Raw genomic sequence first — 12,819 nt, 5'->3', positions numbered from 1 at the left:
CACGCCTCAATCTATAAATCCAGCCCCAAAGACCTTCGCGCGGCCCTTTCTTGAGTTACCCTGTGTGGCTGGCTCATCATTCGTGTTTTTAACAGAGGAAAGGCAGGTCCGAAACAACCTGACTCCGGAGCGCCTTTCCCCCTCTGTTCTTTCTTCTTCCCGCTCTTTGGCAAACAAAACTCCTGCCAGGGGAGAGTTGCCTCCAGGGAAAACATTTTGCAGGATCGGGTCCTACTTTAGAAGGTGCTGCTGAGTGCACGGGGGCGTTTGCCACAGAGCTGATTGCCCCCCCCCCCAGGTGCCATCCACAAGCGTGAGGTGGAGCCGTGGCTTCCCCATGGGGGATTGTCCCGCTGACCCAGGACAGTTTGAACAAATAGCAAATGTTTCCCTTGAAGGTGGCTGCTTTGGGACTTGAAGGGAACAAAACTCCTTCTCAGCAGGGAATGACGCCAGGGCTTTGCGGACTCTTTTGTTTGCATCTGTAAAAGGACTTTTCCTGGAAATCACGGAAAACTTTTTTTTTTTTAAACTACACTTGCAGCTTTTCTTTCTTTATAAAAACACACGTTGTTGCGACCAAAATCAGGTCTCCCAAACCCTCTCCCATTAAATCGGACCCCCCTCCCACAACGAAAAAGAATATTCCCGTTGGAAAACGAGCCAGAACAGGAAAAAATTCCCAAGATAATATAGGTTTTTGATCACTTTTCCCTCCCGTTTTGTCTTTTCTAATAATAGTCAATATGCTGCTAGATAAATGATGGTTCTCCATCTCTCTTCCCATAAGGCAAGGGCACATCAGCATCTGCCCCCGCCTAATGAAAAGTCCCCTCCAACTATTAATCGGTCCTCCCATTATAAAATTTCTCCATGCCTGAGGCGTTTGAGGTTGACAATCTAAAGCTGCAATCCAACAATTAAAAGCAACCTCCCCACTTCCGCTTCAATTTTTCTATCATTCACACTTCTTCCATCCCCAGCCTGATAGCTCTCAGGCACTTTGCAAGGCACAAAAGAAAATCCCTCCCGTTAAAAGAAGCTTGGAGTTGAACCATTGCAGCGTGTGTGTGTGTGTGTGTGTGTGTTTCCAAAGATGATCAGCTCCCAGATACAGTAAAGAACTTGAACTAAGTGATGAGAGTGAGACAGAGGGTTATTTGATTGGCAATGGGTTTGTGCCAGACCGTTATTTTTCAGAAGGGAGAGAGAAAAAATGGATCCTGTCAATTTCTTTCCAAAGAGTCAAATCGCTTCAGATATTTTCTATCGCATCCCTTCTTTCCCCCTTCACGTGTCAGCTCCTAAACTTTTAGGAGAAACACCCTGCAAAGTGAACGGGGGGAGGGGGGGAAGGAAAGGGATGCAACGGAACCGTTTGAACCGACTTTAAGACCCATATTCGCTGCATCCCTTCAGCATCGCTCCAATTCGTTATTTTCACGTCAACTTGTCCTCACTTCGTTGGGAAAAAAATGAAGTTGAAAATTGAACGGCTCTGATTTTTTAACGCCCCCCCCCAGCTGATTAAGGAAATGGGGGGGGGAAATCTTGTCCCCATTAACCCACTTGCTTAGAACACCTCCTGAGAGAGACTCTCTCTCGATAGTCCTGTAGATACACGATTATTTGAAAAGTGTCCTGCCTTCCCAGCTGCTCTAAGGTCACCTCTCTCGGATAAAAATCCCAGATCAAACGTAGGGTTTGTTTTTCTTACCCTGCCCAAAGGAGCAGGGAGAACTGAAAAAGATTTGACACTAGAAACTTCAGATCCCCCCGCCCTTCCTTTCTCCCCTCATCCTTTTGTCCAGTGTATTTTTTGTAATAATCATCTCCACAGACAATGCGTCTCGCTTGATGAAGGCATTATGGCCAAGCAGGCTGAAGTAACAGCAGCCCCGATCCCACCTCTCAGGGCCAGGCTGTTGGCGTTTGACACTTGATTTCCAACTTTCAGCTCTAACGATTGCATCGAACCCAAAGCAGGAGCCCAGTGTCAACTGGGCATTTATCATACAACCCACAAGGCAAAGATGGCACCTGCCTTCTTTGGTGTTGGCATTTTAAGCAGCCCTTAATTTTTTTAAGTGTGTGTGTGTGTGTGTGTTTGTGTGTGTGTGTGTGTGTTGGGGGGGCAGTAGGTTTCTGTTGGGGGAAGCAGGTTGTCAGCATCATGGGAACTCCATGCCTTGGAAATGCAAGGTGGTGTGTGTGTGTGTGTGTGTGTGTGTGTGTGTGTGTGTGTGTGTGTGTGTGTGTGTGTGTGTGTAATAAGCGTGCATCGCTCTCCTGGTGGAAAGCAATTTCACAAATAATTTTTCCAACAATTAAGGAGTGTGCAGGGGTGAAATGGCAATTTCACATGCAGATCTGGGGGCTGCAGGGGAGGGGTTGTTACCTGAGCGCCCAAGCGGAGAGCTAAGAAAGGGGGGGACCCTTTTTGCCCCTTCCCCCAATGCTTTGCTTCATTACCCATGTGCACAAAGGCGAGCCCCCTTCTTTTCTCTCCTGGGAGCGCTAAGCAATAGATTAAAACAAGCATCAATCAAGAAAAGGACCCGAGTAACTGCTTAAAGAAACAAGACAGAATTCCTCTCTTCTTGAAAGGGACTCCTCACTTCTCTGCGTATCTCCATGGTTTCCTAAGGTATGTTTCTGGTTGATAAATGCTATATATCACTGCTCCCTTTGGAGAAATGGCTTGTAAATCAGCACTGAAAGACAACTCATAAGGATAAGGGAATAGGGGTGTTATTTTCCCCCTCCACCTTCTCCCCACCCAACCACCCACCCCCCAGCTCATCTTCCTTTTGCTTCTGGTGGAATTTAGAGCCACTCAACGGAGGGGTGGCATATGTAAATTGCGGAGGAGCTGGCTAACATGGTGATGCGTCCTGTCAAGGTCTGTTTATTAAATTCTCGACTTGAGGAAGGCATATAGGTTAAGCTTGCCCAGGAAAATCACTTAGGCAACGAACACGCTGCCAAAAGCAAAGCTGCCCACCTCACTCGCCAGCTTAGTCAGTGTGCATTTTAGAGACAGGCTATTAATGATGGCTTTTTAAAAAAATTCTTATTCTTTATTTATTAGGATCATGCATTTGAACGTCTATTTTGATACTGCTCCAAGAGAGGATTGAAAGGAGAGAGCGTCTCTTCAAAAGATCGTTCAAATCAGACTTGCCTTTTAATATGTGCTTTTGAAAATATTAAAAGCTGGAGAATTTGATCGTTATTTTGTTAAAATGTAATTAAAAAAAAAGCCGGGGGAGGTATTATTTAAGGGAAAGTTACTCCCCTCTCCTGAAATGTACACGAAGATTATTCATGTGAGGGTTTTTCACTTGAAATTTCGGTGTAATGAGGTTATTTTAAAGCGATTATTCAATGAAACTCTCTTTCAAAGGCGACCAATACGCCTCGAAAACTGGAGATTTAAAAAATATTTCGGAAGGGCTTTGCCGTTGTTTGAACACGACCATTGCAAAAAATCATTAAAAAAAAGTCACACGCTCGTTCTGAAAATGTTTCCCCCTGGGAAGAAGAGAGACTGGATATTTGCAGCGAGCATCGAAGACAAGAGGCAGGAGAACTCGTTTGTTATTTAAAAGCGTAGTCCAGGGCTGAAAAGCTACATGTCACGAAAGATCTGGTTTCCAGGGAAAAGTAAAACAAACAAATATATATATATATAAAGATCTAAAGGGCACAAACTCGACACATGACACTGATTTACTGTTTGTGTAAAAACTGAAACGAAATTGACATGAATATGTTCTTGCAGAAACTAAGGGCTTGATCCAAAGCGCATTGAAATGCCCCAGTGCTTACGATGGGCTTTAAATCAAGCTCGATGTGAGGGTAAATTACCTTAATATTTGTGTGTAGCTCTATTCTAGTCCTATATTGGTTCTTAAGTTATAACACACTTTATCATCACAGTATGGACATCTGTAGTTCAGCTTCCTGGCCAGAAAGATCTCCCTTCAAGGAGTTCTATGTTCAGATGAATTGCCTTTAGTTTAGCTTTTGCTTTTTATGTAGGTGAATGGACTGAGAAGTGGAAAAAATCAGGTGATGAACATTCAAAATCTGCTGCCACTGAACTCCCTGGCTCCAATGGGAACAGAATGCGACCCCTCTAGTTGGTATGGAGAGAGCAGCGCTGGTCTTTAATTCTCGGTTTGTGTGCCTGCTTCCTCCCCCCCCCCCCCTTGGGAAAACAAGGCTCTGTTTATTTGCGAGAGAGATGCTCTTAACTTAATTGCTTAAAAAAAAAAAGAAGTTCCATGCCATCAGGCCACAACAGGGCTTTTTTTCAAGCCCCAAGTTGGAAGGGAGAAATAGTTTGACCTCCAAGATTGTATTTTAAAAAACAAACAAACCCCAAACTGGTTTGCAATTTCTTGCATGTCCCCACACTATGTGCGTGTGTGTGTGTGACGCAGTCCTTGCAGCCTCACAAGGAAGGCTGCTAATTTGTGTGTAATGGGAATGCATTTATTTTCCCAGGGACTTTCTCAAGGGACAGCAAGACACAAACCCCCGAATAAAACTCCGTCAAGCTCCGCTCCCTGACAGGATCCCGAACAAAAGGCGAAGTGTCACAACACTCCGGGCTGGATTCCACAGGGCTCCTCGGAGCGGCCTTGCCATTGGGCCAGGTTTAATTTGCCCGGAGTGCGGTATTAATAGGATGTAAGTTGCGCCCTTGAACAATTACCTTATCAAAGCCTAACATCGATGGAATGAGCGAAGTATTTTCATTAAACAAATCAAAATAGTAAGGCGGGCACTGGTCTTGCTCAGTCTTTGAAGCTATAAGTGGCTTTAGAGAGATTCAGCAGAACCACACGAACTTCTATCCCATTGGTAGTCCCTGCTTAGTTTTTCTAAAGAAGATTAAATACTCCTTGCTAAAAGGCTCAGTTCTACTTGTTGTCAGGGTGCAACCTCCTAATTGGGTTTGCTCTGCCTACAACGTGCTTTCCCTATACTCTTGCTACCAGGCTCAAACAGCCTCCTTCAGAAGGCATTAAGGCAGGGGTGGGCTGGGGATACTTCCCTCCCTCTGTGTGTTGGGTTTATTCACCACATGATGTGGTAAAAGGGTAAATAATAATAATCAGGAAGAAGCGGATTGAGAGAAGCTGGGAGTGGACCACAGGGGATGGATCACTTGGTGGTTGCCCTGTTCTGTTCATTCCCTCTGGGGCATCTGGCCTTGGCCACTGTCGGAAGACGGGACACTGGGCTGGATGGACCCTTGGTCTGACCCAGTAGGGCCATTCTTATGTTCTTACTGCCTCTCCCCTGTTCAGCAGCGATCTCGCAGGGCTAAAGCAGGACACTCCTGCTGATGCGGAAGGGTGTGTATGGGAACTGTATGATCCTTTGTGTTCCTTCTGGGGGTTGTTGCATGTGGTTTGGGTGTGTGTGTGTGAGAGAGGGACATGGATGGATTCCAGCTGCCTGCAAGTTGAGGCAGTGTGTCTAGTAGCGGGAGCAGGGGACCAAGGTTTTCAACAGTGACTAGTGGGTGGAAGGAGTCTGAGTTTCAAAAAGTGGTGAGCACCTGCCTTCTAACCATCTAGGGGTCTCCACTTGGGAACTCAAAACCACTCAGCACTTTCTAGGGGTCAGCTCTACTCCTGGTTCCGCCACTTGATCTGGTCTGGTCTATCCTCTGGATTAGCCCCAGTTCCGCAATTTGGGACCAGCAACAGGGCAAGTCCCCAAGCTTCTGCCAGGAGAGCTGTGATTTGCACCCTGGCCCAGCTTCCTCCAGTTTCAAGCAGGGTTTGGCTCCACCCTTGCAAGTGGTCTATGCAGCCGGGGAAGCTACGCCACTTTTCCTGGGCAAGTCACTTCCCCCGCTGTGAAGTGGGGCAGCTGGATATTTGGCCCTTTGTGGAAAGTGCTTTGAGATCCTCAGCTGAAAAAGCGTCTGGAGTTAAGTGCAGAGACTAGTTATATTCCACTGTGTGGTCTAATCCTTTCAGGAAGACGCTGGCGCTAATGAGAAGGAGGGTGAAAACTCCTGGGGGAATGTGGCAGTGGAAAGGTTATGGGAACAGTCCAGATGAAGAGCCTGGTTGTCATTGAAGTGGATGGAATTGGAGTCCAGCTGCATATTTGTTTAGGTGAATTAAAAACACAATTCCTGCTTCCCAGAGGGATCACTTGGTTCTAGTTATACAGTTAGTCTTACAGGTATAAAATAGGTTCCCTTTATGCTTACAGACTCATTTCTTTTTTCATTTGAATTTCAAGGCTTTATTTCCTTCTTTGGATTCAAGTCTCCTACCTGAACCTGATTCTCCCTTCTGCCATTAATTCCTTCATCACTGAAATGAATCCCATTTAATTCTCTATCGTGGTTGTTAAGATAGATCAAAAAAAGTGCATTTGCAAAGGTTCCCCCAACCCCTGCTCTCTCTCTCATCGTTCCCAGCTCACTTGTGTCTTGAAAAGGCTCAGAATCAGAAACCTTCTCATCCTTATTCATGGTGGGTTTTCTCTCCTGCTCCTTTTAGAAATTGGGCCATAGGTGTTACTTAGAACTGGAGGTGCTGCTGCACCCCCTGGCTTGAAATGGTTTCCATCATATACATCTTTACAGTTTGGTTCCTTTGGCTCTGAGCACCCCCCCCCCCACACCCACTGTACAAATTGTTCCAGCCCCCCTGAATGGGGGATGGATCTATTAAAAAGATCTTTGTGTTTTCATAGATTCATCCATTCCAAGGCCAGAAGTGACCATTGTGATCATCTAGTCTGACCACCTGTGTAACACAGGCCAGAGACCTGCCCCCCAAATAATTCTTAGGGCAGATCTTTTAGAAAAACATCCAATCCTGATTTACAAATGGTCAGTGATGGAGAATCCACCTCACCCTGGGTAAATTGTTCCAGTGGTTAATTACTCAATGGTTATTTGCAGCACTTTACAATTTGGTCCCCACTAGGAGGGCCACGGGACAGATCCTCTGCTGATGTAAATAGCATAGCTCTGTTGACTTCAATGGAGCTATGCTGATTTATGCCAGCTGCGGAGTTGGCCCATTATATTCAAGTATGTTGCCCTCAATTCTTTCCTTCATCTCCAATCAATCAATTTAATTTGGACCAGGGAGACACACTTGAAAACCACTGGGATAAAACCAGAATCTAGGTTCTTTGGGAGGTTGATAGGTGAAGAAAAAAAAATGTTATCAAACTTATGCACAAAACAAAATCAAAGGGAATCTGCTTCCCCCCACTGGACAGAGCAGTTCTGATTATTTATCAGAGTGGAGAGTGAAGAGGGGATAGTAATTAGCTCTGCCTCTGGTGGATTTCAATTTCCCTTCCCTGTGAACAATGTTAAACCCTCCTTACCAAGAAACAATGTTTATCCCTGGCCACAAAGATGTATTTGCTGAGCAGAAGTGTGGGCTGGATTCTTCACTCTGTTCCACCACTTTCATACCAGTGGAACTCCAGGACAGTCAATGGAGCTGGTGTAATACAGTGTGGAATCAGGTCCTCTGTCTTTAAATGCATCAGCAGGCGATTTCAAGAAAACTGCCCCGGAGACGAGATCTCAGGATCCTCCCATAAGAAGATTTATCCTCCTTCCCCTGACAATTGCCCAGGAATTACTGAACATCCTTAGCTCCCATTGACTTCAATGGACCCAGCCCTGAGGCCCTTATGCAGAGTCAGGCTGTGATTCCAGCTACACCGGTGTAACTCCAGTGAGGGTAGTTGATTTACTCGAGATTTACACTGTGATGTGCCTGAAAGCAGAATTGAACCCTCAGTTCTTACTTGTCCATCCCTAGTGAAAACTACAGTTGAAGTTTTTCAGGCAATTCCTTGTGGTTCCAAATGGCAACTAGAGTTAGGAATGGAGCAACAGACCCATTGATCTTCTGGGTCCCGGAGCTACTGGCCTTCCAGGAAAAACCAGTGGAATCCAGGTAGGAATTTGCAGTGACCGGCAGAAACTAACAGAGATCAGGTGAAAGATTCTAATGGAATCTACTGTCATTTCTCTTAAGCTTTACTTAGGCAAACTTACCTTGACAGCAGTGGTGAACAAGCACTAATTAAAAATGGACTAAGGAATGCAGGATTTGGCCCTATGGCAATGGAAAGCACATAGCAGCTCTCAGAATCAGGCCCTAATTTTGCTATGGGTAGGGCATCTAGTGAAGTTGGTTGCAACTTATCCCATGCGCCGTCCATCATTTTAGCAAACCATAGATCATTTTTTCTGAATCAGTTTCTGATATACCAAAAGTAAACTCTGGGTATATTTCTCTTCTTGCTTTATCCGCAGAAGGCTGAGGACAACTAATGTCGCCAAAGATTTCTTTGCATATCTTCCCAGCCCTCCTCCCCAAACTTTGTTAAACAAAATTAAGGTTAAGAATACTTTTCCCTTTAAAACCAAGAAGCATAAAAGGTTATAGTTTAAAAAACAACATTAAACTCAGAGAAGTTGAATTCAGAGTTTCCTACATTAACCTTAACTCTGCCCCACGAACCTTAACTCTACTCTATCCTCCTTTATCCTCTGATATATTCAGGGTCAGCTGGCTGACTTCTTTGGCCACTGCTGTGGAGGGCAGGGACTGTGGGTAAGCAGGCAATGATAGCAATGAGGGAAAGGAGTGGGGCCACGTGATTCTAAATGAGGTGGAAGCAAACGGTTTCCGGTATCTGTTACTCATCTGAGGGGGAGCTCTCAGCTCTCACTGAATCTTATCCAGGGAACATGTTAGGGTAGCTCTGGAATAGCATTGGTGCAAGCACTAGCATTAGTGTAAAGATGAATTGGGGTGGCTTTGTGGCGCTCATCTCACTTAGCCACTTTCACACCCATCTGAATCCATGGACCAGTAGCATTAGTCCAGTGTAAATGTGAAGTGAATTAGGCCCAATATTTCATAAGAATTGCCATAGTAACTGCTATTTGAATGGCACTATGCTGCAGCACTGAATGGTGAATGTTTGTGGACACAACTGCAGCAGAAGGCTGGTCTTGTGATTAAGGCAGTGGGCTGGAGCTCAGGTGAAATGGTCTCAATTCTCAGCCCCCCTGTGGGGGGCTTTGAGTGAGTCATTTAATTTCTGTGTCACTTCTCATTAAAATGAGGGCAATACTATGGTTGTCAGTCTTATTTATTTAGACTGTAAGCTCTTTGGGGAAGGCACTATTTCTCATTCTGGGCATTAGTACAGCACCTGGCACAATAATAATACCACCACCTAGCCCTTATATAGCACTTTTCATGAGTCGCTCTCAATGTGCTTTACAAAGGAGGCCAGGATCAGTATCCCCATTTTACAGATGGGGAAACTGAGGCATGGAGAAGTAAAGTGACTTGACCAAGGTCACCCAGCAGGCCAATGGTGGAGCTGGAAATAAAATCCAGACCTGGGTCCCCAACCAGTGCTCTAACCATGAACCCACGCTGCCTAACTGGGTCCCAGCTCTCAGCTGGGGCCTTTATGTGCCACTGTAATGTTTAATATGGTTTGTGTGTAAAATTACCTCATTTTTCATGAAGCTGGACCAAACATATGATTTGGCTAGTGCTTTGGACAATTGCTCCCCTCACACATTGGTAATGAATAGCTTCATAGTTTATTTTCCCTTGTCCTCTCCCAAACCTGTAAAACCTGTATAAAATGCTCTCATTTAAAATGTCAGCAGCCTGAAGCATCACTGTTTCCTCTCGGCAGGGTCTGTGCTCATGCTAACATGGCATTTGTTTCTTTGTCAGTGTTGTCTCCTCCCTGGCATGTTACCTAATCCTGGCAGGGCCTGTTTTAATCCTCGAGAACTGTAATTCTGTCCTTTCCAGGCTGTAATTTGAGAGAGGCTAAGAGTCCCTTTTCGAAAGCAAGTTTGAATTTCAGGAACTTCTAGAGCTGGAAGGGAGGCAGTAAGTGGGAAGGAGGTTGAAGCCCCACCGAGAAAACTTCAGTTCCCCGATTTGCATTCACACCAGGTAGCTTCTAATTACACCAAATGTAAAAGGCCAGAAGGTGGGTGGAGGATGCCACAATAGGAAAGAAAAACATTTTATTAGCTAGTAAACTAAAGAAGAGTCCGCCTGCTCCCCTCTCCCCACCAAGTTAAGAAATACCACTCCATACAAACAGCTCTTCATGTCTTTTAAGAGTTGCAGTCAAAAATAAAGTGGAATGCTTTTTTTCTAGCCTTTAATAGTTGTGATGGCACAATATTTAGCATATCAGGGTTATGGGCCTGATTCATTCAGCTGTTTCTTGGATGAGTTTTACCCCATCCTCACACCATCAAGGCTCATTCTCCTTAAACACCATTTTCACATGGGCACAAAGCCCTTAGCATCAGCAGAGTTACTCCTGATTTACATCTTCTGACTGCCATCTTTAAAAGGGATGGTCTTTTCCTGTGTCTGTAGAGTGCCCCATGCAATGGGGCCAATCCCCATGGGGGGTCTCTAGGTGTAATAGTTATAATAATGACAATAATGGGGCAGCATGGGTCAGTGGGTAGGACTTTGAATGAAGAGCTCACCAACCTGGATTCTATTTCCAGCTCTGCTACTGGGCTTGTGAGGGACCTTTGGTACATTGCTTATCTGTGCCTCAGTTTCTCCATCCGTAAAATAGAGGTTGTAACATTTCTTTCCTTTGTAAAGCACTTTGAGATCTACTGATAAGAGCTAGGCGCGCTCGAGATTTAGCTTTTGTATCTGAGATGCAGTTGCTTTTTCTCCCCCTTCTTTTAAAATATTATTTAAACCGTTTTATTTATCTTGTCATAATAATTATGGCACCAGTTCACAATAAGACAAATCAGTAAAGGGGAAAATTCTCACTTTCAACATTCATCACATTTGTGTCAGAGGAGAGAAGTCCTCAGAAACATCGAAGGAATTTATAGCACTTTAATCTCCTGCAACTATCATTTCTTCTTGGCTTAGCAAAAGAATAATTAAATAGCCATTACAATTAAAATCAGCCCCCCCCCCAATCTAATAAGGACCCTGTTACATCAACATCTGAACCATAATCCAGAGTAAAGGCTTGAACTAAAGCCCATTGAAATCAATGGGAGTCTTTCTACTTACTTCACTGGTTTGGAACAGGCTCAAACTGAGCTATCATCCTTATCTGACATATTGGAAGCAAGAAAGTATTTTTTGTTGTTGTTGTTTTTTGTTTTGGTTCTGCTTATTCAAGGGTCCAATTCTATCATCCTTATTTGAATCAATAGGGCCCAAATCCTGCAAATGAATCCAGGCAGGCATACTCCTGGGCTGGGGTAGAACCCCAGAGAACGCATGGTTCCAGCCACATAGATTTGTTTGTTGCACTGGGGCCTTGCTTCGACAGCAGTCCCATTGATTTAAGTGGGGATACTGGTTTAGTAAAGTACCACTCGGTGTGAGTAAGAGTGGCAGAATGGGTTTTATACCAGAGACAGAGGGGTAGATTCTTAGCTGGTGTAAAATGCCCTAGAGCTATGACAATTTCCATCAAGTGTGAATCTGCCTCTTAAGACCCTTTTCTTGACTAGAAAATTTGCACCAGTGTAAGTAACTGCTTTAAAAAAACCACACACCTGTGCAGAGCCCCTAATGTAGGCACACTCAAACTGGTTTAAACCATGTGGAATCTGGTTTAGTTAATTCGCTAAACTGTTATGTTAAAGCATGATTTAAACCAATTTGAGTGCGTTTACGGGAGGGGTTTGCTCTGGTATAACAAATCCCATTAGTTTACACTGCTGCAAGAAATCCATGCACAGACCAGCCTAGTGAGACCTATTCTGATCATAGTTGTGCTGGTGTAAATCAGAAGTAACTCCATTGAAGTGGTGTAAGTGAGAGGAATATCGGGTCCAGGGAAATTAAGCACAAACTCCACTGACTTTAATGGGCTGTGGATCATGCTCTGATATAACAAAACGCTGTACGAAAAACTGCAGCCAAAGAAACTTTTGCAGTCAAGATAACAGAGGAAGCAAGCAAACCAATTGGAGTTGGAGGAGCTCTTGGGTATGTATTTTTGCAGGGACTGTTCTCTGAGAGCTCTCTTTAATTTGGTGCTGACTTCTGAACAAAGAAATTCTCCTACTTGAGACCAGTTCAGGGCTCTGAGATGGAAGATAATCTAGTTACTAATGCACCATAAAGTTGAATAAATATCTGCTGACAAACCCAGAAAACAATGCAGAAGGGTATTTTTCAAGAGTCAATTTTCATTTCCTGAATTTTCATTAGAAAAGTAATGGATAGGTTATTCCTCTCCACTTTGTTATTTTTTCTCCATAAATCGTTTAACATCGGGCAATAAATTGATGCAAACACATCATTGAAAGTGAATTATTTGTTTTCATTTGGAGAACTGAATTTTACAATCAAACCATTGGATATGACAATTGAGGGCCTGCTTCCGGTCCCCTTGAAGTCCAGGAGAGTTTTGCCATTGACTTCATTGGGAGCAGGATTGGGTCCGTATACAATATTATCTATTAAGAGCTAACCTTGCAGATTGCTAGATTCTGACTTTAAGGAGAGTTGAAGGGGAGTGGTGCTTCCCAGGACTGAGCCCCATCTGTTACAAACACAGAACCTGATTCTGATCTTCGTTTTACTGGCAAAAATCCAGAGTAACTCCCATAGACTTTAATGGAATTACTCTGGCTGCATTTATGCCATTGTAACTGAGATCAGGGTTTGGTCCACATTTTTTAAATCAGTTTTTTAACATTCATAAGGTATTTTATAGTCTCAGGGAAAAAATACCTACCTACCTTTGGAAGGTCTTACC

The sequence above is a fragment of the Dermochelys coriacea genome, chromosome 18, assembly GCF_009764565.3.
Source record: "Dermochelys coriacea isolate rDerCor1 chromosome 18, rDerCor1.pri.v4, whole genome shotgun sequence".
In the NCBI taxonomy this organism is placed as follows: Eukaryota; Metazoa; Chordata; order Testudines; family Dermochelyidae; genus Dermochelys; species Dermochelys coriacea.
Note: the sequence above shows the minus strand (reverse complement) of the source record.